The sequence below is a fragment of the Aplysia californica genome, unplaced genomic scaffold, assembly GCF_000002075.1.
Source record: "Aplysia californica isolate F4 #8 unplaced genomic scaffold, AplCal3.0 scaffold00273, whole genome shotgun sequence".
Lineage (NCBI taxonomy): Eukaryota > Metazoa > Mollusca > Gastropoda > Aplysiida > Aplysiidae > Aplysia > Aplysia californica.
Window position 1 is genome coordinate 365,620 of NW_004797543.1, and position 5,455 is coordinate 371,074.

General features: G+C 40.8%; 1 long non-coding RNA gene across 1 annotated transcript in view; it reads right to left on the reverse strand.

Annotated features, from left to right (window-relative positions):
• LOC106012141 overlaps positions 1 to 4,070 on the reverse strand; it is a 13,393-nt gene extending 9,323 nt beyond the window's left edge. Inside the window, exon 1 of the long non-coding RNA XR_001184952.2 lies at positions 3,491 to 4,070. This is a non-coding gene — a long non-coding RNA (uncharacterized LOC106012141). The remainder of the gene's footprint in view (positions 1 to 3,490) is intronic.
• Between the last annotated feature and the right edge of the window lie 1,385 nt (positions 4,071 to 5,455).

A 5,455-nucleotide genomic window follows, 5' to 3' on the forward strand; every position in this document is an offset into this window, starting at 1 on the left:
CTTCCATGCCCTCGAAAACTTTCTCCAGTTTGATTGCTAAGTACTTTCCTCGTTAATATTTAATTTTTGAGGCGGCTGTATTTGAGCATGAAATCTGGACTTTGTCCCTTCCATATTGAGGCTTGGTTGACTAGTTTCAATGGGTTTAGATTCAGGCGACTAGATTTAGCGTCTTAGGCTTACAGACTAGTTTCTAGTAGTAAATTTCACGTGAGTCTCCATCTGTGTCTAATCTAGAGATCTAGAGTCTACATTCCGATTTCAATATTTGCACTTGGATTCGTACTGTCCGTATCTCTGCGCACTTCTGACACCATGTTATGTTACGACTTACTTGAATCTTGGAGTAGTAGATCTAAATGATAGTTGATGTTGGTGGGGCCCCACCTGCTGGTCGTCTGCTAGTTCTTCGTTAGCTGATGTTACTCGTTTCGGCTTCAGTGAGAGAGTGACCTTCAGATTTCCCGCCGCTTGTACGAGATCACAGTCACGTGATATGTCCCTTAGGCCTACGTCACAATAATTATTATTAAGGTGTGTTCACGCTACATGTCCTTCTATTCTAAAGGTGCGTTTACACCACACCCTCCCCCCTGATCTAATAAAAAAATAGTGGGGGTTGTCAGGGGGGCATTTTATCATAATTTGATGTTTTGCAGTTGTTAGGTTTGATATCTTAGCTCACCGTGCATCAAACATAGATCTAGATCTTATAATTGTTTACTTTCTCACGTTTCAGGGGGAGGACTTCAGCAATGAGCAAACGCTCAGAACTCTATGAATATTAGGCTAATTAGCCTATACTCACTTACAATGGCCATCAAAATCAGTAGGGGAAGCCTTTTAACTGATTCCGTCCATTCGGCCGCTGACAGCGGCTCTGAGTTTTTCCGCTGCTTCCATTCGGCCGCTGTGAGCGGCTCAACGAAATCCGAAACAAATGTGCACTTTTTAACATAGTTCCTACTTTTTAAGTTTCTCGAAAGGAAGTAGAACTTATGAACAAACCTGACCTCAATCTCTGAGCGCCAATATCGATCAAAACTCCGCGAAATTCTTGCAAAAATCGTTGTTATGTTGTTGCGATGTAGGCTAGATCTAAGGGTAAACAACACGGAGCCTGGTATAAAAAGGCTCTTCAAAGAAAGATATTCAACAAAATTTGTGAAATTCTTGCATAAATGTGTGCGAGGGTGATATATGTCATGCAATTTTGTGTTGATTCCTATGGATTATAAGGACTTGTAGAGCTGAGAAAATGCCGTAAGTCAAAATTTTCGAAGAGCTGTTGCGCAATATTTTTTTCTCATTCGTTTTTGTCAGAAGCAAAATGCAATACAAACAGATTATAGGTCATTGTTATTGATAACAGATTCTTCTATTTACTACCATCAGTTTGGTAAGACAATACCTATTAGAGTAACTTAGAGCTTCAACAGTAATGCATTAAATAGATGCACCCCAGGTCTAAAACTGAACAGGGAAAAATAATTCTGTCCAGAGCCTGAAAAAATCATGGACGGAATCAGTTAAAGCCAGTATGTTACTAGATCTAGATATCTACACCTACAAATAATGAAATTGCAGTAACGTAGTAGAGCAACGTTTTGAATATCCAGTTGAGAAATCATAGGGTTTCGTCTGGATCTAGGTGCGGCCGGAATTAAACGCAAGAAAGTAAACAACTGCCCTAGATCTAGATTCTAGATCTAGATGTAAGTCGATCTACTAGTAGGCTCAAATAAGGGGGGTGGGAATTATCGAAACGAAGTGACTATTCGGACTTGAGTCCGAATATGAAAAAATGTTATTAGGACTCTGATTCTTGTCCAGCATGACATCACTTCCGACTTCCTGTGACTCGTGACTCCGGCTTCCTGTCCTGCCTCACTCGTGAGTCCTCGCTTCAGGATGGGTAGAGACCGGGATCACTTCGGGCAAAATGACGTTAAATTGTGCCGGAGCCGAGTTTTTATCTTATGATGAATTTGAGGCCGGTCTGAAAAGTTAGAGCGCTTCTAATAAATGTTTATTTGTCAAGAGGTCATCAGAAGCAATTAAAGATGGCTCGTTAACGTGTGTCGGGGTCGGATGGGCGGCCTGCACACGTGTGGCTGTGTGTGCGTGTCGGGGAAAGGGGGAGGGGGGGCGCTATCGGTCCGGGCGTTGAACGTCGCATACGCGTCAGTCCCCCCCGCCCCCCCCGGCAACTGATCCTTATTACAATAATAAGCTAGTCTTGACGTAGATCTACTTTATGAATTGTGCGCTGGTCTATGGAATCAAAAGTTGCCGTATGCTCGGCTCTACACAGCAACACAACTTTTTCTTGATAAACAATCGAGATGACACAGGCTTGTGTATTTGAACGAATCAGTCTTTTTTTTTTTTTTTTACAAAGCTCATAATATGCAGATGCCAGGAGATCTGCTAATTTTCAATTTTACATTTTTCTACAACAAAGAAAGTGGGAAACATTGGGGGGTGGGGGGCGTATCAATGAGGCGGCGGGCATCGGATCAGCAGACAAGGTGTGGGGGAAACTAAAAAATGGCGGAAAATTGGAAGCACTGAACGTTAGATCTATAGAACGAAGACACTTCCTTTTTTCTGGACCCGTGTCCGAATAACATCTTTTCTTTTTCGGACTCGAGTCCGAATATTAAAATTTTTACTCGAGTCCGAATATGAAAAAATGTTATTCGGACAATGACGGCCTTACCGAAAAGGCACCAAAGGTTGGGGATAGATCCAGAGATATGGTCTGTTCTTTTATAATTGTATGTTGGGGTGGTCGCTCGTTACAGTCAGAAGTTCTTCCAAATAATATATCTGGCCTATAATCTAGATTCTAGTTAATGCCTACTTTTAAGCCTTTAAAAAGCGAAAGTGGCTATTCTCACCCGCCCGGAAGTTCTGGCAAGATCAACTCCTCCCCTCTTCTCTCTCTCTCTGTCTCTTTCTGAATACTGTCTATCGGTGTGGACGATCAAATTGACCAAAACAAAGTTAAAAAATGATGTTAAAACACAAAAGTAAATTAATTTGGTTGTCTACAAAGATGCTACGGCTATTTAACTTTTCGAATCGAGCCGAACTATGCGGGTCGCCATTTTGTTTTGCCCGGAAATTCTCGCGCTACTCCTCTCTCTCTTTCTCTCTCTCCACTGCCCACAGACAAAATAGTACGCTTTTACTTTTAGTAGGCTACAGTTGTAATGGAACGTTTGTTCACGGCACAGAATTCTACAAATTTTCTGTTATAATCACAGTGTAGAATTCTGTGGTTTAGGGTGAGCGCAAAATTTGGTGAACGCGCACCGGGTGAGAATAGCCACAAGACTCGCCTGCACTATTCTCACTCCGGGTGAGAATAGAGGTGGCCTTAAAAAGCAGTTATTGCAAAGAAATGAATGAATCATGTGACTCTGAAACGACAACACCAACGACTCTAAACGAGCTTCACAAGTAGATCTAGATCTACACCTACCTTCACATCGTACTTCTTTCTTGCTTTCATAACATTCATCGCCAAATACTGAAGGAACACCCATCCGGTCACTACAACCAGGATGACGAAGCCAAAATCCGAGGATAACTGGAAGTTGATTGCGGCCATCTCTCACTCACTCTGTGCTCCGAAAGACTCTCTGGATAAATTAAACTTACAAAATTTCTGGAAAGCGTTTCTTCGTGTATGCAGATCTAGCAAGCTATACGTAGAACACGATCGCAACTTCGTATGCTATTATTCATCGATTGCGTTGTCAACTGTCAACTGCCTGCGACAAGTGTCTACGCTTTCAACCGACTGGTCTGTCGCCGCAACTCTGACAGCCAGCTTCCTGATCGTAGTTCGTCAAAGATAGAGGCTAGACTTTTATAATTATTTATCGTAAAGTAGGCCCAGGCTTATTTCTCAACGTCACAGGGGTATTGTTATGCTTGAATAAACACTGTGTCCTACTTTTGTTCGGTCACGGTTAAGATTCAGCTCTTTGCTTTTATTCCTCCTTGTTTTTGTTTTTTTAACTCGAAACAACAAGGAAATTTTCATCCTTTCCTAGTTTTGGGGGAAATTTCCTGATATTGAAGATTTGTCGAGGTACATTGTATCAGTATCGCCAGTATTTACTTTTTTCCATGGCTCTCTCCAGGATCTTTTCGACTTTTTGTCAAAGCGCCGCGTTGGGATTTGAACACAGAATTCTACACTAAGTGTAGAATTCTGTGGATTTGAAATAAAATAACATGATCAATTATTATTATTATTATTATTATTATTATTATTATTATTATTATTATTATTAGTAGTAGTAGTAGTAGTAGTAGTAGTAGTAGTAGTAGTAGTAGTAGTAGTAGCAGTAGATCTATTATTATTATCGTTATTGCTATCTTTATTATTATTACTATCTTTATTATTTTTACTATTATTATTATTATTATTATTGATATTATTATCATTAATATTATTATTACTATTATTATTAATTAACGCCCATTTTAAAGGCATAACGGTTTTTAATATTATATAAAAACAAACACACAAGCTAACAAAAATAAAAAACATTGAAAAACACTTCTAGTTCATTCCACATTCTGACACTAAAGATAAGTTACTTGTCTTTGTCGTAGGCCGATGTTGCATCATGTGAACCAAGCTTGAAACAATGATAGACCTAAAAAGATAAGAGACAAAAACATTTTTACAACATTAAATAATAGTCAGCCACCACCAAAAGACGGCCGCATTGTTAATGCCACAAGAAAGCTTTGTGGGTCACGCCAACTTGTCGTAAGGAAGAATTTTTGAACTGCTCTCAACCCTCCTCTTTCTTCACACACGCACGACTCTCTCTCTCTCTCTCTCTCTCTCTCTCTCTCTCTCTCTCTCTCTCTCTCTCTCTCTATCTATATATATCTCTCTCTATCTATATATATCTCTCTCTATCTATATATATCTCTCTCTCTATCTATCTAGTGGTTAGGCTCTCGGACTCGCAACCGTAAGGTCGTGGGTTCGAATCCCGTCAAGGGTCCGACGTTGTGTCCTTGGGAAAGGCACTTTACACGAATTTTCCTCACTTCACCCAGGTGGGAATGGGTACCCGGCTATAGACAGCGAAAGATCTTGTCAGTTTGTTAGTGTTTGAGCGCTTAATCGGCTGCTCGCACTGTATGCTTCCCGGGAAGCTGAGAATGTTTCGGAGTGTTCTATGGTCTGTTGGGGTAATAATATAGTGCAAAGCGCATAGAGCCTGCTGCTGAGCGGGGATATGCGCTATACAAATGCTATCTATTATTATTTATCTCTCTCTCTCCATCTCTTCCCCTCCCTCTCTCTCTCTCTCTCTCTCTCTCTCTCTATCTATCTCTCTTTCTCTCTCTCTCCATCTCTCCCCCCTCTCTCTCTCCCCCTCTCTCCCTTTCTTTCATTTAATCCCCCCCCCCCCAT